Here is a 26937-nt window from a genome sequence, read left to right as displayed (position 1 = left end):
TTTTAAGTTGATAGAAAGTGATGCAATGAGAATAAGATTGGCCGGACCTGCCTTTTAGGACCAACCTGTATCTAATCAGCTTAATGTAGTCACAGTACTTCACTAACCCTCCAGTTCTACTTTCAGGCTATAAATCACAAAATCGGGTACATAACCACTAAGATGCCGCAATGAATTGGGGGGGGGGGTGTAGAGAGCAAAGGGGGCATGAACTATAGTAAAGGCTTGGGGGGGTGTAGAGAGCAAAGGGGGCATGAACTATAGTAAAGGCTTGGGGGGGTGTAGAGAGCAAAGGGGGCATGAACTATAGTAAAGGCTTGGAGATAGATGTGGAAGTAGTGAACCTATATAGCCCTACACATAGTGTTGTAAGCCGAAGATACCTCAAGATTGTAATTTGCAATAAAGCTGCATTCTATTGAATTTTTTTTTTGGTTCCATGAGCATGGAACCAAATTCAGCAGCACATTCAAAAGCCATTGTTACTTACAGAAGTGTATCTTTCCATTACTTCAAAAGCCATTGTTACTTACAGAAGTGTATCTTTCCACTACTCTACAGTGATCCAGGCAGTCATCTATGGTCAACAGAGGAGGGGGAAAAAGCAAAGCAATGCATGCTTTCTCCTCTCAGGTGGGTAGTACACACACAATAGCCCACCAATTCACCCATGAACATTCACCACAATCCCTTGTGTAAAAACAATATTCCCTCCCCTGCAATGTCTCTTATTAAAAATTTCTCCAATAAGTGAATCCACCCCGCCTCCTGGTATTTTTTTTCCTCAAACCACTGAAAATGGAGCTTCTATATGACCCAGCAATTCCACTCTCAGGAATCTACCCAAAGCTCACAAAAACATATTAAGGATACCTGCACCCCTGTGTTTATTTCAGCACTATCCACAAGAAGTAAGCTATGGAGGCAATCCAAATGCCAAAATAAATAAATAAATAATTAATAAAATATAATCAATGACTGGATCAAGATAGATGTGGTATAGATACACGATGTATGGAGCTGGTAAGGGATCACGCTCAGTCAAGGTGCTGTGTGTTTTTGTTTTTTTAAAGGAAAAAAGAGGACCCTTTTAGGTTGTCCTAGAGTACTGTTTCATGAGATATAAAACCTTGACACACCCATTCAGACCCACTGAGTCATCAATTCTGAGGAGGTTTCTCAGCCCCCTGGGTGTACAGGGCTCCACAAGTAAGTGTCATTTTATTTCCCAGTAAAAACCCACAATCTATTAAGTCCCAGACCAGGTTTTCCTAAAACCTGGAGGGAAAGTTGTCACCTGTGCCCCTTTTGGAGCTAAACTTCCCAAGGGTATTATCCCATTCAAGGAAATATTCAGTTAAGGTAACTATGATGTATCAGTTTGAGTTTTCTGTCACACATAACTATGTAAAACCAAAAAGTTTTCCACTAAACCATAAGTTAATGAGATAGTTTATTACCTGCAACCCAACATTCCTCTAGTGACTAGTCTATCATGTAACTGTTAGCTTACTTAGATTAGGGAAAAAAGTGTGAGAACGACTTTATACCTGCTTCACTGACCTCCTGAGCTGACTCAGCTGAGATGGAGCCATGCTGGAGTGCAGCTTTGGTTTTCCCGAACCCAGTTATTCCCAATTTTTCTTTACTCCCTTTTCTAACTGAATCCACGAATTTATTTTAATTCTGGAAAATTCTACTTAGACTATCGTCTCTTTGCTTTTGATTTTAAAAGTAATGATATCCTATGTGACTATTTACAATAGCCAGTTATGGAAACAACCAAAGTGCCTGAGGAGAGAGGTGTGTATTAGATAAAAGTGTATATATAAAATGGAATATTACTCAGCTACAACAAAGCTGTTGCCATTTGTGACAGCATGAAAGGACCTGGGAGGGATTATGCTAAGCATTATAGATTATCATTCTCTCAATAGTGGCCTTTTATGGTGAGCCCTGCTTGATTTTTGATGAAGAAAATAATTTTTCACTATGATTAAAGTTTAGTAAGAATTATTTTTTTTGTTTGTTTATTTTGGTTTAGCAATAAAACACTATTTTAAAAGCTGGTTATTTATTACCTATCCAAGTAAGCATTATCCAGCATTGATAGCACTACAGCAATGACTTCGAGTGTTATGCAAATAGGCAACCTGTTTTTGTAATCTCTTATATTTCTTTGAACTGTGTTTACCCTGTTGAGTGCCATCTGCTTATTGACAATTCTTTTTTTCATAGCAGTACCTTCAAAATTAGTGCAGTCCTGAAAATAAAAGTTGTTCCTTCAGCCACCATGTGTTGAGAATCTAATGTTAATGAATAAAAATGTCAGTTCATTTAGTTATTTCTACATTATTCTGATTAGAAAATTTTATGGAACAAAAGCACTGATGATATGACAATTACAGTTCAAGTCCAGTGGTTAGAAGCCTAGAAGTTAAGATATTGAAGACTTACATGATTACAGAGCACAGTCATTGGCATTTTCTAATACATGTTAAATATGATTTCAGATTGATCACCTGTGTGTTCTTTATCAGAATCACCCTGTAATCCAATTAATAGTTACAGGGGAAAGAAAAGAAAAAAAAAAAAACAAGTAAAATAAAAGTTCACACTTTGTATGGGATAATTATCTCATTAGCAATATATGACATTTCTTCTTAGGATTATACTATATTTCCTTGATAAGCCATCGTCTTTGGATGGTGTCTTACATAAGAAACAGAATTACAAAGTTAATCTGAAATCCATACCAAACTTTACATGTAACTGTGTCCTTATTTCTTCTATCTGTGTATGTGTATGGCTTGCCTCTGTCCTCAGTGGAGTTCACCATTTCTGCTCAACCATATGGTAGGTCTCCTTTCCTTTTTTTTTTTTAACAATATAATATTTTCCCTCTTAGGTTCAGTCATCATAGTAGGTCTCCTTTCTCTTAAAGGTCTTTGGATACATCTGAGAATCCATTTCAGCCACACACATAACTCGAAAGTGAAAAAGCCAGTAAGAGACCCAGATCAGTGAAGAACATGTCTAGCAGTGTGAACATAGACTCTTATCCTCAGGTTTCCATTCTACCACGAGGCCAGGGAGACAGGTGTTGCAAATGCTAGAAGTTGAGGGAAATCAATGGAAAAACTCCTACTAAGTTTATGACTTGTCAACTTGACATAGAATATGTCATTGTAATTTCATTATTGGGAGAAAGATCTAAAATGTATGTTTTTAAATTTAAATGTGTTTTGCATAGAGCAGACTCTCCTATTTTCTTACTCTCCCACATGTGAGCTTAATATTTCAGTAAAGATAACAGCTCTATGACTTTAATAATTGTATTTTGTGACTAAAAAAACACAGAAAAATTGAATTTGCTTATGGCTACACAACCAATAGGTGCGTAGAATTAAAATTAGATATTGTGTTTCTGCAAATGAAAATTCTATGCCTTTTGCTTGTCTTTTGAAGTCAAAATAAAGTCATCCTTGAGAACTTTTATTTGTAACAACCTTCTTCACAAAGAAAGACAAAAGCTTACCCCCTCTCCCAAGAATCCTTTAATAAAGACAGTATCCTTCTGAAGCATTGGTAGTGCTTCCAAAGTACAACAGAAACATGGCACACAAGGGCTGTTAGATAGAATCCAAAGAATCAAGAGACACCTCAAGTCTCTTCTTTTACTTCACAAACGCAAACACAGAAATATGTCACTACTTTGCCTTCTTCACTGCTTTGATTTTAACCTTGTCTTTACTATATATAATTAGACATACCAAAGATCTTCTAAAGTATTAGCCATCGGTCCTCCTAGTGATGGATTTTATTCGTTCTAAAATTTAAATAAAGTATACTATATTTTACCTCATTTTTGTGTTATATTTTGAATGCTTTTCACATTTGCATAAATACTAATGTCAGTTGAGACAAAATTACAGAGCCGTAGCATTTTCTGTATGTATGTAATATTCATACATGCTGACTATAACCCTGTTTCAATTTTTCAGTTACTACAGTTGCTTTGTTTTTTTATAAACACAGATATGTACTATTTTGACCTATACTTTGTGAAACTCAAGCAATGTTTCAGTGTATTGAGTCAACCAGAAAATTTTGACTGAACAAATCAAACTATATTTGACATGAAATGAAATATTTCAGTGTTTTCTTAATTATTAGTTGTAATCTTACATGAAGGTAACTAATCTGTAACTCTCCTGCCCCTCTGTGACTCTGTAGGTGACTCTTTTTCTTTCCCCTTTTCCTAATAAACTTTTTCTTTTAAAAAAGTCACTGTAATGAAAAACTTCCTTACATAAAAATACTGATTTCATTGTGTCTCAGATTTTCCTTAATCATTCTGTACACAAATGTTCCCACAAACACATTTATATTAATTGCTACTGCTACTTTAAATAAGGCTGTACTCTACTAGAAAGACTAATCTGTATAAATGCAAGACAGAGTTAAATAGAATAAATCGGGATGAACTAAAGTAACTCTCAAGTTTATAGGTTGTACTTTTTATTACACAAACAGATTAACAGACCTTAGGGTTTGTTAACAAAATGTGTACCCATCACAGAATGTTGCTGGGTTTTAAATGCCCTGTTTAAAGTGAATAAAAACACAGCAGCAGTGCTAACTATAGAAGCTAGGGAGAAACTCAGTGGAAAAATGAGATAACAGTGGAAAAGTGAGATAACAGTTGGAAATTCGTTCACGTTCTTTGGAAATGTAAGCTCATTTGAATGTCTTGCCATGATCAGGGACTGCATGAATTAACTCTGTTTCAGGAGAATGTAGTTCTAAAAGAGTGTAAGCTATTAGATTCAAGAAATAATACTGCTGGTGATTTAAAAAAACATATAAAATCAGATTTGGGAAGAACTTCACTGCAGATGGTTTACAAATGCCATATGAACTCACAGTTAAAAAAATTTTTTTTCATATATATTTTTTACTGCCTACTAATATGGTAGTCAAAAAAAGTATGGTAACTTTAGCAGAATTCCCAGAAAACATACTAACGGTCATCTTTTTATCCTATTCAAATTCTTTCATATTTCTTTAACCTTTCCAATTTTTCTCTTAACAAGTATTACAGAGAATTTAAAAAAAATATTTTATGCTATAATTTAAATAAACACAACTATCTAGAAAGATAGTGGTCATTTCTAGATTGAAAAATAAGTATGTTTAGTAATTTAGTAAATTAGAAATACTATCTTTTATTAATTTTTCTCACCTATTCATCTATCCAGTCAGTTTCTCTGTCAACCAATGAAACCATTCAGTGAGCTGTGTTGTAAAATGGACACCTGTGTTGACATGTTCTCTGTACTGAGATATCACATTATATTGGAAAAGACCAGCAAGTAAAGGTATTAATGTGCAGTAGTAATATCTGTGTCACATTAACAGGGGATTGTGGTGCTCTGGGGCACATAGAAATGATTGTCACTTAGATCACTGTGGCTAGGGATGACTTCTGGGAGTTGTGAACTGGAATGAGGAATTACTTTTGAAGAATTTCAAATGAGCTACTTAAATTAGTAAACGAATAGCCTACTAATTAACAGTATTAAATACTTGTAAATATTTGTTTTTACCACAACTACAATACTATCTTTTAACCTAATGATGGTCCACATAGTACCTAAGAGGCAGAAAGCAATATAAAACTACAGAAATTCCATTTTTCATAGTTGGGTAGGAATCTGTCACCCATTAATTGTCAAGGTTTCTTCAAAGATACATATATTGTCATTCTACCTCTCTGAAGTAGTGTATTTCTATACTCAAAATGCACACTGCAAGGACTGTTTACTATGTTGTTACTGTTGGCTTACATTTTTGTCTCAAACGTACATAGCAGTTCTTATTCTAGTAGTCTAAGATTTCTGTAAGTTCATGCTGACCAAATATACTGCCCTCATGTCCTTGCAGAGGCTTGTTATCTCTTTTGTCCAATGGAGATATTTTATTGGCTACTGTGTCTCCAGAAGCAATCTGTTCTTTCTCTAGATCACAAGCAGTTGTCATGCAAGATAAATGATGAAGCAGTTATAAGCAATACTGACAAATACTAATGGTAACTTGAAAGTTATTTAGGCAGAAGGACACTTAGTACTTAGAGAAACTGATCATCCTTTCAGTTTGTTTTCTGTTTCTGTGTCAGTGTTTGGTAACTACATAATCATGTACTTATTAAGTACCTGATGTAACCTAATAGTAAAGCCTTCTCACTTGTATGTTGCTCAGAACTGACCAGAGGACAAATTCAGTATCACATTACTGTAGTGTTCTTTAATGTCCCCTAATTTCCTATGGCAAAACTGTATTGAGGTAAAAATATCAGATTGTGAGTTCATATTGTTGCAGAGATTTTCTCCCATGCTTTTATCTTAAAGGTACACCAGCTTCATGTGGTTTTGCTTTCAACTTTTGAACTGTAATATGAATAGTCTAGACAAATGTATGACTCTCTCTTCTAATTTAGGGAATTATTCCAATTATGTTAGTTTTGAATGGGTCCTATGTAGGAATTATCTTCTGGGGTTATTATAAAGCTTAAATAAATTAATGCAAGATATAGAGTTTACAATACCTCATGCCACATGAGAATAACTCCTCAACACTTTAGGGGGTACTAAAATTAGTAGTATAATCACCGCATAAGGCAATTTCCTTTACTTTCCTCCATGGACAACTATTCCGTGTAGCCGATAGGTGATCAGTACAACAACCACTATTAGAAACTGTCTTAAAGTTGATACTTTAGCCAACACATCAAGCAAAAAATTCAATGCCATAAGGCTGGTGAAACAGAGAAAATAAATTTTCTTTCTAAGGATTTCTCATTGATCCCAGAATCTGCTGAATTTGCTTCTATATTTAAAGTACAAAGCAGATAGAAAGAGAAATCTGTGAGCTTTATGTTTAACAAGGTGATCAAGACCAAATGAATGTTGAAACTTTATATCATTTTAAAATATTGATGTGAATACTACCAACGTTTGTTGATTAATGACTACTACCAGTACATTCTGAGATGTTCCGGTGGAAAGTGATTTTACATACTGCATAGATTTTAGAAGGTTGAGGAATCATTTATCTTCTAATACATTATGATACTGTTGAATTTTTCAAGATTTTACTGTTTACTTTTATCTCCCTCTGTTTATTACTTTCACAACACCTTGAGGAATTTTTCCTGTCTGACTTAAAGATAGGAATTAAACAGTGAGGGATAATTTAAGCCTTAGAAGGATCTTTCTTTTTTAGTTTGTGAAAATGCTAGTTTTCCTGAGTGACCCACATTAATGTCCTTTGAGCAATTAGAATCGCCCCACAAAAGCAGGAGTCTGTGTATTTTCTATCTGTTACCACACATCATCATATCTTATTCCATTTCTCACTCTATAGCTTTTCTCTGTATCTTTCAGGAGAGGGTTTTAATACGTAATTTACTTGGTTTTATCATGCTTTTAAAAGCGTCTACTTTGTCCTCCAAAACAGCACTTTCCTTCTTTGGCTGATACTTGAGAGTATTACATCTTGGTGTTCCCTAAGGACACTCAGCCATTTTTTTTTCTTCTTACTCTATATGTGCTGGGAGATTTCAACTATTTTCTCTTTTTGTTTTTACTTACATATGAACAATCTCAAAACTTGCCTCAGCATCCAACTTTGTTCTTTAGTTTTGCATATTGGTGGGAGTAGTTGAAGCCAGAAAGGTTGGGTGCAAATCTTAGCTTCACTCACTGGTTATGTAATCTTAGGCAAGTTACTTGAGAGAGAGAAAAAAAAACCTAGGATTGTATGAGGTAAATGAACTACATTTGTAAAATTCTTGGAATAGAAACTGACACATAATAAAGTATTCTATTAGATTTGCTGCTGCTGTCATTGCTTTTATGACTGATTGTGCAGGCACTATAAGCCCTAGGAGACATGATACTAGTCAAAAAGGCATGACCCCTGTGCTACTGAAGCATATAATCTACAATCCTTCTTCTTAGCACCCTACTAGCATATTAAATAATAGATATTTAATTCTAAGCCACAAGTTCCCCCCTAGACTACATCTAGTCCTACCAATATCTAATCTCTTTAAAAGGATCACTTGGTAAATTAAACATTACACCTTACACCTTTAAGTATTGTCAATAGACACCCAGTCCTGGAGTTGACACTTGAGTAAACCATATAATGAACAGAAGCCATGTTTCCTACTACCTATTATCAAATATTCTTGATTAAATTAATTCAAAATGCCCTCTATCAATTCAATGTTCATTTTTCTTGACAATGTCTACTTTATGTTTTCTTAAAAGACAGGATAGCAGGAAGGCACCAGTATTTACTGAACACTAAGTGTTTATATAACTTCATCATTACTTGGACAAACTTCATTTATATTCAAATAACTCTAACACTGCCATAATCATCACCATTTTAAGGATGAAAAACTCTAAAGTTTAATTTTTTTTTTTATTTCAGAGCTAGTGCGTGTTTAACTCACAATTCTACTTCAAATATGTCTAACTCTAAGTATGATTAGCCTTTCTTCCCATACTTGCCAATTGATTTTTTCTGGAAATCATAGGAAAATATTTTCCTATGATACCATATTTTAAGCATTTCACTCATATCACTTGTTTCAGAAGAAAAACATTGAAAAGGTAAATCACCTATCTCTCTACAGAGCCTTAACCATGATTCAAAACCAATGGTAAATATGAATTAATTCCCTATGATATACTTTATATGTCATTGAATAAAGTACCTACTTTTTCAGGATTCTTTTAACAAATATAAAACACACAGAGTTAATTTTCATAAAATCACTGTTTTAGAAATAAGAATTGAGGCAAATTTAAGTGAAATAACGTAAGTATTCAGTCAAGTCAGTGTTCTGCTCTCTTTAGTTTTTCTAGCATATTATCAAATAATTCTCTGTCCAAAATTAAATTGTAAGGGTAGTAAGCAAAGTATTAGCTACTATGTACACATAAACTACTAGGGACAATCACAGAGTCAGAGTAGAGAGTGGCATCTTAGCCTAGCACAATAATGACATTTTCTGAAGATTTTTTCTCACATAGCTTATGCTCAGTTTAGCAATTAAATGTCCACAGTGGGCAATGTGACACTATGGAGGATATAAATGAGACAGAGATAACATTTCTGCATTTAAGGAATTAACAATCATATTGTGAAACCCCACATATATGCAATCACATGCAGTATGGAAGAAGAGAGAGACTTAATAGCAATACAAAGTGCATGGGTATTGTAAAGAGAGCAAGGCCAGAGGGCAGAACATTGTGGAGCTTGGATTGAAGTGGCAGGATATTAAGTAGAAGATATCAGTTATGAAGCGAAAGCACATCAAGCAAATAACACGATAAGGGCTTGGGATAGTCAGTGGACTGATAGAATAAAAGGAAAAGAATACAAGGGACATTTCAGGGAATGCATCAATAATTTATGGGCACTTAATCACTTGGCAGAGCACAAGCTAGGTAGAGTCAAAGATGAATCCAAGTTTACTTATCAGTTATCAAACTAAGAAACATAACAAAAAGCTATTAACAATTCATACAAAGTTTGCAGGCTTAGTGTCCTAGGAGGTCTACTAAAGAGGCAAGCACTGATGATGGCGAGAAGAGTAATCAACGTGGTAAAGCATTTGAAATGACTGGGGTACATGGGAAAACAGATAAACAAAAACATATGAGGATAAGACTTTGAGGAGGAGCTATACATGGGCATGATAAAGGAAAAGTAAATACAAATACAGAACATAACCAACACAGAAGTAGACAACCAAAACTGTTTGTACTGATATACAGTCATGTTTCATGACCGAATTAGGTATGTGATTTGACTATCAGAAAGTAGATGATGACTTTAGGAACATGAATGGGGAAGTCAAATTGCTAAAAATTAAATTGGTATGTATAAGACAATGTAGAAAATTTTAAAGAGGAGCAAAGTAAACCAGTTTGCAAACTAGCCACAGGGTGGGGAAAAATAGTGAGAATTTGTAAACCAAGATCTATAGACCAGGAGTTGATTTGGGCTTCAGTTGGTGTTTTTGATCTCTTAAAAGCATAAGTAATATGCTGAATTTCTATCTATTCATCTCTCGCTCTCTCTTTCTATATATATAAAAAGTGTGTGTGTGGGAGGGTGTGCGTATAAAGATCATGTGTATAGCTCATAACATTGGTCAATAACTCATGTGCAAGATGGCCAGTTTTAGAAAATGTCTACATGACATTTCTTCTCTAAATCTATAAAGAAGTCCAAATCTCTTTTAAATTCAAACTTGAAATAAGTTTACAAAAGAGAAAATAGGTATATTCATTTCTCCTCATTGTCAAAGGAATAGTGAAATTTAAGACATTTGAACAAAAATGCTATTTAAACTTCACCCTACTATTCTATTCTGAGAATTTGCACATAAAAAATGCATTGTTCATGAATGAAATCAGAAAGGAGAACCAAGCTCTTCTAATTCACTTTTTTTCTCACAATTCATAAAGAAATATATATATATATATGATGTTTCTGGCTTTTGTCTTACAGCAATAAATGTAGTAAAGGATTTCTTCCTTTCTGCTAAAAAATTACTCCAACAAATCTTAGTAATAAAATAAGAATTTATTTTTCTGTGTCATGCTGCATTACCATCATATTTCTAGGGGGAAGTAAGAGCTATGCTGTTTCATTTGGACCATGTATTATAGCAGGAAGTATGAAGACTATGATGAAAAAGGCACTTATTACTTGCTGGGCTAAGACCTAAAAAGCATGAATGTTAACTTCAACTATACTACTAATAAGCTGTGAGACCTTGGGCAAAGGAACTTCCATTACTATACATTTTTCTAGGAGGAGACTCATTGGTCCCTTTGGATAGCTGATGAAAATGTACACATTTATAAATGCACTAAGTTTTATATATTCTTCCAGGGTTGGAACAGTTATTGGCATGATAGGCCTTATCATATATAATAAAGCCAAGAACTAGGTAATTCCCCAAATATTTTTGCATTCTGTGTTTTTACAATATTTTGAAAATATTTTGCCCTAAATAGAATAGTGCAAGTAAAAGCATAGATCTACTTCTTTATCCCCCACTTTTTGACTTTGCACATTTGAACCAAGATGTTTCTTATACAGTAGCCTATGGGGTATCTTCAAACATGAAATATTCCAATGTAATTATTAGAGTATTCTAATAATATATTTTTGCCATTTTCTGGTACTTTCTTTCTGATCTGCTTGCCCATTAGGTCAAAACCTGTGGTAATTTATCATAAATTAATATTTTCTTTATCAGAGTTCACTGACTCTTCTAACTTATACTGACAGCTATAAGTTATTTTACATTAAGGTAATATTCAAATTAGCCATTTAAAAATTGTATCAAAAAAGAAAAATGAACACATATAAGTTGAATTTAAAGGCACCATAAGCAAATAACCTTTGGCAGTTTTTCTTGGAAAATCATTTCTTAAGCACATTTCTCCAAATTATATAAACTAATTGGTATATTATAAAATGTATATCTAATCCCCCAAAATAATAGTGTGTGTGTGTGTGTGTGTGTGTGTGTGTGTGTGTATAGATAGAATAGATAGATAACTATTGATAAATTAAATATCCCACTCTGTGGAAATAGCATTAGACTTCTGAATTTTTATGAACCCGTACCTGTGTCAGAAAAGTATATTTTAATGTACAGCAACTTGGTTTATGGCATATATATGGCCATATATATACACATATCTTTAAGAACCTCTGTCAAATACAAGGTGTCAGAGCCTACATTAATACCCATTTCTAAACTGATAATAAAGAATTTGCTCAAAAATGACTGTCTCTCACTTGACTAAATTTACAGTCTAAAAGCAGTACATTGGTTAGAACTAAATAGTTTTTCTACCAGGTTAACTTCTTCTTTTATGTGCATTTGCTTGACAATGTTGGTGGGTGTTTTATTTTTATTTAATGTGTAACATTGGTTAAAACACTCTGTCTGATTCAGAGGTCTAGAATCACACCCCTCAAGTGTATGTGGCCACACCTCAACCACCAATATATCCACTGTCCTCCAATTTAGCCCACTGTGCCTCCCCCTCACCTTCCTCTCCCCTTCTGGAGGCTTCAATTTTAGTCAGAATTGTAGGGTTTGTTTTTGTCTGACCCTTTCTTTTGTTTTTCTAGATTCCACATATAAGCAGCACCGTGCAGTATTTGTCTTTCTCCTTCTGACTTCTCTTGCTCAGCATTCTCCATTTTATTGTCACAAAAGTTTAATTTTTTGCAGCTGAGTATTACTCCATTTTGCATTTATAATACATCTTCCTAACCCACTAATCTGTCTTTGGGCATTTAGTTGTTTCACAAATTAACCAGATTGCTTTCATTAATATGTTTTTTTTTTATCAACCTGTCATTCTAAAGACAAATGTGGTAGAAGCACAGTGTTATTCTAATATGCTATAATTTCCAAAATCGCCCATTCATTTATACATTCAAGATGTATTTGTGGAACTATTATTCTATACCAAATGATACCTAGGCCCCATACAGATATCAGGAAGCCAAGGGGAAAAAATCAGATACTAAAAAATTTCTGAATAAGAATAGTAGTGTTAGCAGAAAAACATGGTAGGTACTATGAAGAATAATAGAGCATTAATTATAACAACAACAACAAAAATCAACCAGTATCAGACAGGAAGGGAGAAGATTGACTTTTTAATCAAGAAGATCAATTTTATTCCTGATAAGAGAGAAAAAAACTTTCTAAAGACCACTATGAATTTTACCACCTGATTCATTATTCCAAGAGTAACCCAAGGGTCCTTCAGTGCTTTCTCTTGGTCCTTTACCTAGAACCCTAAGCAGGAGAAAATTCCTGCCCACCCCTGGCCCTAATGCCCATCTATTTTTCAGCCATATTGACCTTGCTTTTGTTGTTTCTCAAGCACATAAAAGTCCTTTCTGCCTTGGGACCTCACATACACATTGCCTTACCATGGAAGGAAACCTTTTACTCTCTAAATCCAACAAATTTCAAAGTGATTTCTGCATGCATGGCAACTTTGGAGACTATATCATTGATCTCTTTTCCCTAGCATGTTTTTCTGTCCTTTTGCTAACTTATTGTGGCTTACATTATGTAATAACTGTTTTTTGTGTGTATGTATTCATTATTTCTTTTGATAGTTTGCAAACCTTGTCAGATAAGAGGAGGTGGTGCTGAAAGCAGGTCTTTTTTTTTTTTTTTGGCTAATGAAATTTCAGTGTCTCGCACCTTATGCATTTAGAAAATTGTTTCTCAGAGAATTCAACATGGATTTCCATCAAAAAATAAGTTTGAATTACAAAACATGGTTTTATGTAACAGACAGCATAGTAGGCTCTTTCTGAGAGTTGTTAATATCCTTTCACAACCTGTAAATGAGCAAATGATTCGAGTTCAGTTCTTATGTTTTCAAATCTAAGTTACAAAATGTTCCTGTCCTATTCTTTGCTGGAAGTCTACTGCTTGTGTGTAGACTCACAGTCCCAATGACAGATGCTTTTTAATCTTTGCTGTTTGGCTTCCAGAATGGGTGTATATTAACAACTCATGTATTTTCTCCATCGTGTAGAAAATGACTCTGGTGGATGTACTCTCTGAGGAATCAGATACTTTCCGAGACATGTAGCCATGGGAAAGAGGTTTTAAATGCTTCCTGGAGGGAACAACTAATTTGCGCTTGAAATCACTATTGAAAAAAAAAAAAAGATTGTCATTATGTAAACCATTAAATAATTCTAGATAGCAATAGCTTCAGGCTTCCCTTTATAACCTCAAGTCACATTTAAAGGGTACACAGATATGCATGTAAACACTGTACTGACATCTTCTACTTCCTTCACAAATAGAAGAATCCTTTTTCATGGCTTAACATATCCTAAATCTCCACTGGTCATTTATCACTTTACAGTAGTATTCTATTTCTGTATCTGTCTCTCTCTTTTAGAAACATAAAACTATCTTTTAATCTTCTTAATCTATAAAACCTGGCAATAAAAAGGTCTGCAACATATACTCAATTAATAATCATTTAATGAATGACAGATAACATATTAATTTTCTAAATGGAAACAGACAAGATTTAACCATCCCTTGTCTAACAGCGCAGGGCAAAATGGAGCTCAGTAGCCACTCAGGGAATGACACTCTCTTCTGTAGCATCTGTTCCTTTAAACCTGGAACTGAGGTTTTCCCAAACCTGGTAAACTCTCAGATTTTCCGACGTGGATTTATTCCAGAATGATGGGGAACAGATGCATTAGCTGACAAATAGGACTCCTTTATAACTGCAGAGGAACTATAAAATTCTATTCGGAATATAATGAGAACTGCAGGGGATTGTGTATTCATTTGTGTTGTAGTAGGAAAACTTGAATCGTCAAATAACAGGGTGTTGCCATGTTAACTTCCACTAGAGAATTGAAAACCAAACAGTAAAGAGAGTAGAATTGTCTGATTGGTATCAGAGTCACTGAAATCTGCAAAGCCTCCTGTCTTAATTGCAACTACAGGACTCAGCTGATAACTCCACAGCTCCTTACCTCTATTTCTATACTTGTGAAAGGATCACCCTACTTTACTCTGTTTTGAGATTTCACATTCTAAAATCATTATTTTAAAACCTCAAGTAGGAGAGAGTGGGTTATTCTACATTAACCAGTAAGTAAATGCAACAGGGTGCTAAGGAAGGCAGAAATAATTGAAGAAGAAAAAATAATAATAATGGATAGAAAAGGGGAGAGGAAGAAAAGACAAAGGAAGCAAAGGAGGAAGGAAACTTAACATATTTGATGGAGCCTGTCCACAACACAGATATTTTTGTATTGTAGTATTTAAACATCCTTCCTAGGTAAATAGCAATGCCTTTCCTTTTTATTAGTACTGCTGCAGCTGCTGTTGCTTACAAAGAGATTCACAAATCAAAATAGACTCAGTTAGCTTTTCAATAATGCTGAAAGGTGGGGGAACGTTGCAAAGACGGATGGCACTCAAGTATCCTAACAAGGAGTCTTGTTAGCAAAACAAAGTGTGAATTGCTTAGAGATAATTCCCTGTGGTTGATAATTCCACTGGGTGCCTTCTGTGGCAGCTCATGCTATTTCTCCTCTATAGACCGATCCGCTATACAGTACATGACAGAAGAAATAGGAAAAACTCATTTTAGTGGAACATTCTTCCAGAATTCTTTAATGTCAGCATAATTCATACCTATTGGTTCTTAGCCTGGAGCACCTAGCACAACCAGGAATTGAGGAAGCGAAAGCAGAGTGTGAATAATAAATGGGCTACCTAAGCAGAAGTCTATAGACTCAGTCACGAGTAAAGGCAAGTGCTGAGTGACAAGCCAGCCTTTTCATGGATTATTTCTACTCTTTTCTCTCTCTCTAGGGACAAACAGGAAACCAAGAACTAGCAAGCGTTTGAGTGAAAAAACGTCAGATTCAAATCGAAAGACAGCTCATTTGCTTATTGCTTCATTGTGGAAATTGCAGCTCAACTCTAAGGTATTTGGAATATAAAATTTTTGATAGATTTGATGATCCGCCCTTCCCCACTATTCCACATAGGTATTTGAACACATACGCAAATGCACAGTGATGTGGAAGGGAGTATTTGTGTGGATGACTGGAGGACTGTATCTCTTAAAAAAAAGGTTTTATGATATCAAAGGTAATATTGTTATTACTAGTATTGATGTCCTTGAAGCACTAATTTACTTGATGGTACACTGGCCTCTTCTATAAGTTTTGCTTTCTCCCACTTTTATTTTGTACTTCATCAAATTCAAACTTGTCATGGTTCATTATCTGTCGATGATCTTGAGCAGCCTTGCATTCTAAAAGAATATGCCACAGCAGCTGCCTCTGAGCCTTGTGCCTCACTGTACAGATGATATTTTAGCAAGAATATTGGCTAAAGGGTAAGAGCAGCAGCACCGTTTGTCTCAGGCTGGTGTTTCTTTGTGTCCTATTAGGTCTTATTCCTACATAGAAACCTAATTTAACAATGAAGTCCATACATCACATTGTGAGTATTACATATGTAAAGTAGCTGCTTCACTGTCTTAGCTAATGAATTCCATCAAATTCAATTATCACTCTCAGACTCTTCATTAACCAATCAAATTGCTTCTTTGGTCTAAGTCATTTCTAACATAACTTTCACTAGACATAAACACAATTCATGAAATAAATTGGTGGTGATTAAATTAGCTTGCTAATTATTATTTTGAAGTCCCATGTTTCTGAAGTGTAGGATTTCTAAGGAAGGAATTGACTTCCACATTATTTCTCTTTATTAGGGGAAAAATAATGTTACAGAGTGAGTCTGTTTGAAAGAGTCTATTACTATTTTCACCTTGAAGAACTGTTATGTTTCTAAAATTACTCATATAATCCTATAAATACACCAAGATTTTTATATAAATGTGACCATAAGCTTTGATTGTGTTGTAGTCATCAACCTCTTAGAAATAAACTATTTCAGTTTTTCCAATCTACCATGTAGCATAGTACAATAAAGTATTGCCTGTGTTATTGATTTTTTTTTCATTTTCTAATTTTTTTTTAACATGGATTATTAAAGAAAACTAAATGGTTCCCAAAAATCCCCTAGGAAACAACTGTGATAGCACTAATGTTTAATGGCCATTGGATTAATTGATAATGAATGGTATGTTCCCAGGTTCTGGCAGTACCGTTCTTACCATTTTTTAAAGTTTTTAAAATATTTCCATTTAGTTCACTTCCACTCTGAAGCTTTAGGAATAATTTCATCTTTTATTCAGCAAATATTTTGAGAAACATCTCAAAATGTGCCCTTAAGCCAAGATACAAAAATAGCTCTTGCTAAGTTCCATGCCAGACTTATTTAAATCAGAATCTTTGGGAGTGGGCTCTAGAGCTAGCATTTTAAATGTGTCTATCAGATAATTATGCATTCCAACACAGAAGATCTACCAGTTCACACGTGAAAAGGAAAATAGCAGTTGAGAGGAAAACACTATAAAATTATAGACACATATAACAGCACAAGTTTAAATTTTGAAATTAAATTTTGATTTTCATATGTATTTATATTTCCTAAGACTTTAAAATGGATCTCAGAATGTTTATTTCTCTTTTCATGTGAGACTTTGGTACTTTGAAATAGTAAATTCTCTAGTATGGATGTTGTGGATATCTTAAATCTAATAAGTTAAAAATTCCCATAGTTGCAAATAACAAATGGTCTCTGTAATTTTAATAAGTGTTAAATTCATGATTTCTAAAATTATTATTTTCACATTTGGATCTTCATTTTCACAAAGTTTTTAAATTATATATCCTAACTATATAGCATCTCTTGATTTGTTCTAAAGTTCACTAGCAGGCTGATGTTCTGTATAAGAAGAAAAAAGTTAAAAGTCATACTGGAAAAAGGACCCTTAATTCTTTCTTAATTTCAATTTTCCCTAAAATGTGTACAAGGAAAGTTTCTAGAATCTCTATTACTATTTTGGGTTAGGTCAGGAAAAGTCATCATGACAGTTCTTAAAATTCCTTTGAAAATTTCACTCAGGAATTTTTCATTGAAGAAAGTAGTGAAACGGATTTTCAATGTGAAACCATCCCTTTTTCCTTTAATTTTTAAGAAACAAATGCAGTGTTGACAGCAAAGAAGGGTCTGACTAGAGGAATAGTCAATTCTTACATTGAATTAAGTCAAACTAGTTCTTGTTCAAAAGCTATTAAGACAACCTGGATTTAGAGCTATGCTTTGCACTTGTGAATTTCCCAAATGCGTTTGTTTCCCTTTTTTCCTGGGCACTTTCACAATTCCCAGACTATATCTAAAATGGGAGTGGATGAGAAGGAAGAAGTCGAGAGCACAACAGATGTGATAGAGGACCTGTGTGCTTTGGTGGTGGGAGAGAAATGATGACCAAAATATTAACAGATGTAAAACAATACTTAATAAAAAAATTAAAAACAAATTTGCCTGACTGATACTCTATTACTAGTTATCTCCACATGTAAACTTGTTTGATGCCCCCTACACTTAGGTTTCTAATCAATATTCCCTGTCACCTACTCGCTCCCTTGACAAAGCAAATCTTGTCCATCCTGTAGTCTAAGCTCAGTGTTTTTTTTTTTTTTAAATAATTTACTCTGCAAAAGTTTTGTTAAACACATCCTATGCAACAACTCTTTCAAATCCTGTGTTTAGGCTCCTGTTGTCATAGAGATTTTACTTTAGAGGTAAGGCAGAGTATTCAGGCCCATTAACTTTATCAGTCAACCAGTAAGTATTCTATTTTTCTATATGTTTTTATCCCCAAGTTTTTTGTAACCGATGGTCTTACTTATTTTAATCTTATTGATTCTTACTCTTGTCAACCATGCACTAAAATCAAATTGATCCACTTATTTAACTCTGTTAAGGCTTTCCATTTTCTGAAATGGAAAGGACATGGAAATGCATTTTAATGGAAGAGGACATGAAATGGAAAGTACAAGGAAATGCATAAATTTACATATTAGATATAGCTGAATTGCTTGAGAAATCTAATCCATATAACTAGACTTAAGCAATGTTAGGGCAACTGCACTATGTCCATTATGGAGGCAACTCCCTCCTAACTGAGACTTTAAAAGGCTTAATTTCTGATCCTGTGATTTTTCTTAATTATATTTTTCAGTGACTAAGTGTCCTATTCTAGGATACATCCAAATAAATCTATTGCTCTGTTATTCTGTCTGTCTCAAAAAATCACTTGCATACAGATTAAGTTGTACTACTCATTTAAATTCAATAAAAGTCAGTATAAGAACAATGCACTTTTGAGAATTGTGGTATTGAAAGGAAATGACTTAGTTGAAGATACTAGATGTGAAGCAGGTAGAAATGCACAAAATAAATGGAAAAATATTTTGAAGATCCCAGTAAGAAGTTCTACTAGAAGGGGATATGAGGGCAGACAAACAATTACTTTAGGTCCTACAGTAATAAATTCTGAATAGCCATCCTTCTTAATATTGTCAAATTTCAAAGACCAATTAATTGCATATCAACAATTTTGATTGTGATGAGGCAGTCTCTAACTCCCATTCATGTACACATTAAAATATATATCATAAACATTTCCAAATATCTTGATTAGCAACAAGTGAAAAACTGAAAACCCAAGGGTAACAAAGGAAGGAGAACTCTAAGGCAGAGGAGAAAAAGAACTGATGTCATGGATAGGACAGTCCCTAAACAAATCTCTAATAGTTAGAGATTGGGTAGAAACAAGTTAGAGAGCTGAAATTAAAATTTCACATAAACTGTGGACCCCAGGAGAACTGCTTTCTCCTTGGTGAAGCAATAAGAAAATTGTACCCCCAAGCAAATAGTTTGACCAGGAACCTACATGAAATAAACAAGATTGCTCTACTGTGACAAGTCAACACAATAGGCCTAGGCATATATAACTAAGGACTTAATCTCATCCTGTTCACCATGTATGCATTTTGTAAAATGTAACTTATATAAATTAGTAGATACATGTCTGAACCAGGACACAGAAGGCCCATTAGAAAAAAATTAAATTTTTAACTGAATGACTAATAAAGCCTCATACAAGCGTAATCCAGTATGACAAAGAATGAGTGAACATCACAATCAGGATAGAATTCTAAAATTTTCATAGTGTAATACAAAAAAATATAAAATAACCATTTTTAAAATAAGTACAAAGGAAAATGGACAAAACAGAAACCAAAAGTAAGAAGTAAAAATAAATAGATTTTGAAAATAACCATTTGAAACACGGAAAAATAGTTTTCAAATTTAAAAAACTTCAATGAAAGCTTTCTGTAGAAAATATAAATGACCTAATAGAATATTAATATACTAACTTATATCTGATGATTTTTTTTTTCAGAATGAGCACAGTATACTAAGATATATAAAGTTAATAGAATAATAAAATGAGAAAGTGCAACAATATCTAATAGGAACTCCAGATGAACTGCAAGATACTGGCTGATTTTTTTTTCATACTTCAGGAAAAAAATACCATATAGAGTATTTTTTTCCCAACCACAAAACCAGATAGATAAAAATTCAGACACAGATTCACATTTTAAAAAGTTCTCAAAATTTCAAAGACAATACAAAGATCTTAAAAATCTATCACAGAGAATAAATAGCATAAAAAATGCAAGGAAAGATAACAGATGTCTCATTAACTAAAATATACTGATAATGGAAATAATAATTTTATATATAATAGGAAAATAGCAAACTCAACTTCAATACTTATATCAACTGTATTTCCAAGACTGAAAAAAAGGCATTTTTCAGGATATGACTAAACTGAGTTCATCACTCATTAAAAAAAAAAAACAAAAAAACAAATCCCTCCAATTTTTACCATCCAAATAGGAAAATTTACACTTATTTCCTTTAACTTACCAGTAACCTCCCTTTTATAAAAGTAAAAAAAATTAAATATATAAACAATGCTATCTTTGAAATATGACCATGCAGGCCCTCCCTGGTGGCGCAGCGGGTTAAAGCACAGCACTGAGAAGCTAAAGCCACTTCCGCATGAGTTCGATTCCCGCCTGCCCCGGAGGTGACCACATGGCGCCGCAGACCTCTCCTGACCCGCCTGCTGCTCCCCTCAGCAGTGTACTTCGTCCATCTGCCTGTTCTGCTCCCCACTCTGTCTCTGGTGAAGCCTCTCACCACCCCTGAGCCTCTGGCCTGTACCGCAGTTCTGTATGCACAAATAAATAAATCTTTAAAAAAAAAAAAAAAAAAAAAAAAAAAAAAAAAAACCATGAAAAAAAAAAAAAGGAAGCCCTTTAAAAAAAACAAACAAAAAAAACACAGAACACATAAATTCAGTAAGGTTACAGGGTTTAAAAAAAAAAGGTATATTGGGGAAAGGAAGAAAAAAGTATGCATAGCTTTAGACATTACATGCCATTCTGCCTTCTCTCCTGGTATGTAATATTCACCTGTCTTGTATGATTTCATTATGTTGTGAATACTCATGATGTTCCCACCTTATAGGCAAGAGGATTCAACCCAAATTAAAGTTTGTGTTTTTCTACTGAAAGAAACAGCTCTCTGTTTGACATTATGAGTAATGTTTATCATAAAGATGAACATATATTGCTATCAAACAATCTTTTTTATCTATTTCTAGGGTAGTATTTAGTTTATAGATCTCTGATACCTTACAATGTAGAGTAGTATAAATAAATTTATTGTTTTCCTTTTTTTTTAGTTGGTAGCTTTTTATTCCTCTAATGAAAAAGATTCATGATTGCAACATATTTTAGCTAACAAAGTTTTAGCTCACTAATGCTGTGACTGAAAAATTCCTTTGCCTACTAATATTCAAAAGGTAAAATTTAAACATATATGTTAACAATTGTATCTACATAGCAGAATGATGTTCATTTGGTTACCTCTAACAAGTGTTGTTTATAAATAAATTAAGATCTCTCTTAATTTGGCAACAGTTACATTTTTCACATTTTAAAAAAGCCTTTTCATTTATACCCTGAAACATCTTTTTAGCTTGTGGAAAATGTCATCCATTTATTCAATACACACACTGAAATTTAGTTTGTGAAAGAGAATATAAATCTGTTTATATGGCTTTCTATAATAGAATTCTGGATTGTGATGACTGGTTGTCCACACACATGAAGGATTAGATACGTATCTTTTTTTCTTTCTAAAAATTCCATCAGCATTGTCAGTTTCTGAGTATGGGTGGATAAATGCCCCAAAGTTTCCTACATTTTTTTAAAAAAAATAGTCACATTGCAGAGTGGAGAAATACTAAAATTAAAAAAAAAAGTAAAGTTAATTTACTGAAATGTTTCTCTGATTTAATCATATATTTCCCTGTGTTCACCTTGGCTTTAAGAAATGCTGCAGTTGTGTAAAATATTTTAATATGCTTATGGAACTCTCTCCCAAGGCTGGTGTATGCATCTGGAAGTGTTCCTCACCAAACCCAGAAGGCATTCTGTCACTACGACTAGTGCAAATGTAGAAGCCAGCCTTTCTAAGTAGTTTCTTTCCAATGTTTGCATCCTTTTCAAACAAAATGGCATTAAGTTTATTTTTATTTTTTTCTAGCATGCTATTTGCCTAGAGAAGGAGATGCATGAGTCATATAGGGAGGAGACGCTGAGGCTAATGGACTCACGGTGTGACATATTTAGCAAAAGACATCAGACACTATTCCCAAAACATCAGACTGTTTCAAAGTATTTAAAATTTTGGTAACTATATATGGGAAAGTATGTTAATTAGACTTTGTGGTGATCATTTGCAATGTATATAATTTTTAAATCATATATATACACTTATATATATATATATATATATGTGAAGCTAATGTTATCTATCAGTTATACCTCAATGAAAAACAAAGATAAAAAAAAAGGCAAGGAATGCAAAGTTTCATACTGGATCAGTGAATATAGGCTCATTGTTTTAATCATCTCTTATTATAACATTTAGCCATATCCTTATCTCAGACAAGTATATAAAGACCTTCCTAGAATTTATGAGACTATACCTGACCTGCCCCTGCTATCTGTCTCTATTGGAATATAAAAGTTTACTGAAGTCCAGAATACTCTGCCTATCTAGATACTATTGGATTTTCACTTTGTATCTTAAATGTATAAAATGAATTCTAAAATGCCAGCCTCACCAGATCCAAATAAGCTCATTAGTGAATATTGCCAAATATTTTTAAATATACCAATTATCTACAGTCTCTTCCAGAAGACTGAAGCAGAGGCAGTACTTCCTAAATTATTCTAAGAAGCCAGCAATCCCTTAATGCTCACACTTGACAAATACTCTATCAGAAAACAAAGCTCCAGGTCAATGTCTCATGAACATAGATGTGAATTTCCTCAACAAGACCCAGCCTGCGAGCTATTGTATCTAGAAAAAAATGTGATAAAGTTATAGAGGAATGTTTTGCCTTTTACTACAATCTTTTTATTCATCTAAAATCTATTATTCTGAATATTCTTCTATGTAGTCAAGAAGTTAGGCTTGTTGACACCATCATCTAATCAGTCACTTATTGTTTCAATCATCCAACAGTTATTTTTGGACATGTACAAAGTTAGGCATTGGGGCTGATGCTAGGCAATACAGCAGTGACTAAGAGTGGCCAAATTTCTGCCATCATGGAGCTTTAATTCAACTGGGGAAATAAGTAGCAAGGTATACATGAAAAAATGTATGAAAGATATGTGCTAATTTAAAATATTTTTTATATATGCATCATGTGATAATTTATTGAGACTGTGAGTTTACATAAAGCCAAGAAGAATGTGATGGAGAGAATCTTGATAATGTTTCCTGGAAAAGAAAAGGTAGAGCAAACAAGAATACCCAATAACTACTAGAACAGTTAAAAAAAAAAAATCACAAAATGGAGCCTTCCCTGGTAGTGCAGCGGGTTAGGACACAGCACTGTAGGCTGGCTGCAGCCGCTTCAGTGCTAGTTCGATTCCCGCCCCAGAGGTGACGCACATGGTGCAGCAGACCTCTCCGGACCTGCCCACTGCTCCCCTCAGCAGTGTACTTAGTTAATCTGCCTGTTCTGCTCCCCATTCTGTCTCTGGTGAATCCTCTCACCGCCCCTGAACCTCTGGCCTGTACCCCAGTTCTATATGCATAAATTAATTAATTAAAAAAAAAACTTAAAAAAACCACAAAATGAAAGAAGGCGCATACTTGGAAAATAAATTTGAGTTAGGTAGAAATGTGGGTGACCTTGTAGGAAATGGTAGAAAGTTTGGACTTTCCACGTAAGGAAAAAATGTCAATGGAGGACTTTTAATAAGAGATTTACTATTTTGAAAGTACAAAAGTACAAGTCAAAAGTACAGGTAGAGACCAATAGCAAGTTATTGCAGAAATGGAGGTAAGGAAGCTATCAGAGACTAGTAGTTTTAATATAGTTTGTGACAGTATAAGATACTAGGCACATTTTGAAAGTAGGCCATATACTATCTGTTGATGAGGAATAAGAGAGGGGAAAATAACCAAAATTTGTTAAAGCTAGTCTGAGTCATTTCTTATAAAGTCCCATCATTAATGAAAATCCCAGGCTATTTTGGGAAAGTAGAGATCTATGCCTGCTACAGGACAATAAAATGACACCAAAATTATAGCCATTGGATACTCAAAATAACATCACCATCTATAATATCCATTTCAGATAGCCACTGAGGGGAAAAAATCATGTATTCACCTGACCTAAGTATCATCTGAAAAGTGGTTGTTTTTGTAAGTATTAAAAAAAAATAACAAATTCAAGTTGACTATTATGAGGATTATCTTTCTTCACTAAAAAAATTACACATACACACACACCCATGATTTCTGGTAAATTGATATTTTTATGTTAGATTAGAGAAAAGCACAGCCTACTCTACCTTAATAATGCATCAAACTCTGATTTAAATGTAACGAATCAGGGTAAATAGTCATTTTACCTTCATGAGTCTTATTTTTTCATCCTTGAAATGCTTCACGGATTTAGCCCTTACCCTGACTGTTCTACCTGGAATATCTCTTAGATCTTCACAGGACTCACTAGTTTTCATTTTGCAGGTCTTGGCTTAGATGTCATTTTTTAGATCGGCTTCCCTTGCATCTTAGCTGGAGCAGCTATATCACACCACATTTGATGCATAATTAAATCACTAGTTTTTACTGCATCAAAGTTATCACTAACCTAATATTTTAGTTTAGATCTACACAATCTTTCCTCCGCACACTCATTTAGGTCACAGACTTCGTTTTCTTCGCCATGGGCCCCCAGCACTATGACAGCATGTGCTACATCACAGCTGCTCAGTCAAGTTCATCTACTCTTCCCTAAACGAGACATTGTATGTTACTGGCCTACATCATCTATAGTAATTCATATGACAGTTAAATTTTGTAATTGTTGGTGTTGTTTTCTTAAATGACATTGGCTAGAATTTTTTTTTTTCTGACTGGGGAATTCAATGACATGTAGAATTGACACCTTATAAATCCACTATTTATGACATAGATCTCCTTTCTTTCCGGGATTTTTCTCTTTCTAATCTACATTTGCTACTTCAAAAATGTAGAACAAATAAAAGTACATAACAGTGGTTCCCTAACCATAGTAACTGGTCCAAGTATGAGTACTAAATGTAAGCCAAGATAATCACTAAAATATTCCATACAATTTTATGTTCATGTAGATTTTTATATTTGTAGCTTCTTAATTATCCACTATATATTAATTTAGTGATGAAATGACATAACAATGACCTGCAGTTTTATGCCATGTTTTTGTAATCATCCCACGAACCAAGATCCAAGCAAATTTTTTTCTTGTGAAAAATGTACCTTTGGTTTTAAAGGGACAGAATATATAAATAATTACAAGTATCTCCATCAACTCCTCCATTTGCCCACTGACAAAACATTGTTTTCTTGTTTACCAACTCAATACCCTTTTTCAAAAAATAATGTGACATATTATCCCATCTAAAGAAGGGTTGTTTAAGTTGTCTGAGATACATTTTCTAAGTAACAGGAACTGAATTGGATAAAGTATGATCAATACCTGAGTGTTTCACAGTCTTTCTGGAGATAGTACGTAGTATCTGAAGTGAAATAAACGAAAACAAGAATGTCTGAGATTAATGAGATGGAGAACAACAAAGATTTCTGAGAAAGAGGAAAACTCAAGATACAAGCATATCCGATCCAGGGATCGTGCTGGAAACAACAAAATCGGTAATAAACAGAGATTTAGTCTAAGAAGGTGGGGATAGACCTACTAAGGAAGATGAAACAGGGCAATCGGAAATATTAAACAAAGAGCTTAAAAATCTTGCAGGAGGATGGAAAGAACTGACTTGCAGAGAGTGAGTTTCTAGGTTTGTGTACTTGGTAGAGAGATGTTTGGATAATATCTGAACACGAATTTGTGGATGTGGATGTGTTAGGTGGTCTGTGAATGTAGCCAGCCAACGGCAACCTCTGTGAATAGCTTTAATAAATGCTACTGTTCATTCAATCACAGAGAATCTTCCATATCTCAAAAATGTGCCCAAAGCAAATAAAAAACAGAGGATTCTGTCCTCGAAAAGGTTATAGTCTCTGATGGAAGGTAAGTAAATAAGTAATGTAGTAAATTATATTTACCACTACTGTCTTGTTCCCATTTTGTTCATGATTTTTAAAACTACAATTCCAGCAACCCACCGGCATTTAAATCATGATTATCTGATTTACACTTCCGCATAGTTACTTGCTCTGTTTGTTCCATTATTTCAAAAAACAATACAGTATGAATTGGTATCTGCGTGTGCTTTTGAGTATATATTCTTATCTGTGCCTGCCATATCATGCGGTACTATTTTGAGAAGTCCAAAATATAGGTTCTTTTTAAAATTTAATTATCTAGTACTTCCCTATAGCAATCTGTCTCCTATTGACATGTCAAATTTCATTTTGTTCACAGATCTTCTGTGTGTGTCTCCTTGATATTGATAACAGTGTCTGGTGTAATGCTTATCTCCTTTGATTCTGAAAATGTAATAAAGGAAAACACGAAATAACAGCAACATGTTCTAGTTATACAAGCAGCTATCCCACTTCTTTATTAAAGCAATATTGAAGAAAATATGGTATGCATGCACCAACTCATCTCACTGGAATGAAAGACAAACTCAATGGCAAGGGACAGACCTTCTCTGACAAGCTTGTGGAGGGATGATTTATTGAAACACAGCACACTTAAGTGGTCTTAGGAGAATCTT

At 34.0% G+C, this 26937-nt stretch overlaps 1 protein-coding gene across 3 annotated transcripts in view; it reads left to right on the top strand.

Moving 5' to 3' along the window:
- SYT1 (synaptotagmin I) overlaps nucleotides 1-26937 on the top strand; it is a 451270-nt gene that overhangs the window by 72231 nt on the left and 352102 nt on the right. For all 3 annotated transcript variants that reach the window (XM_012720263.1, XM_004675861.2, XM_012720262.1), the window contains exon 2: nucleotides 15494-15609. The gene's annotated coding sequence lies outside the window, so the exon portion shown is untranslated. The remainder of the gene's footprint in view (nucleotides 1-15493; nucleotides 15610-26937) is intronic.

The sequence above is a fragment of the Condylura cristata genome, unplaced genomic scaffold (genome assembly GCF_000260355.1).
Source record: "Condylura cristata isolate star-nosed mole 26May11 unplaced genomic scaffold, ConCri1.0 scaffold00004, whole genome shotgun sequence".
Taxonomy (NCBI): Eukaryota; Metazoa; Chordata; class Mammalia; order Eulipotyphla; family Talpidae; genus Condylura; species Condylura cristata.
The sequence above is the reverse complement of the archived record's forward strand: the minus strand, read 5'-3'. Positions and strand labels throughout refer to the sequence as shown.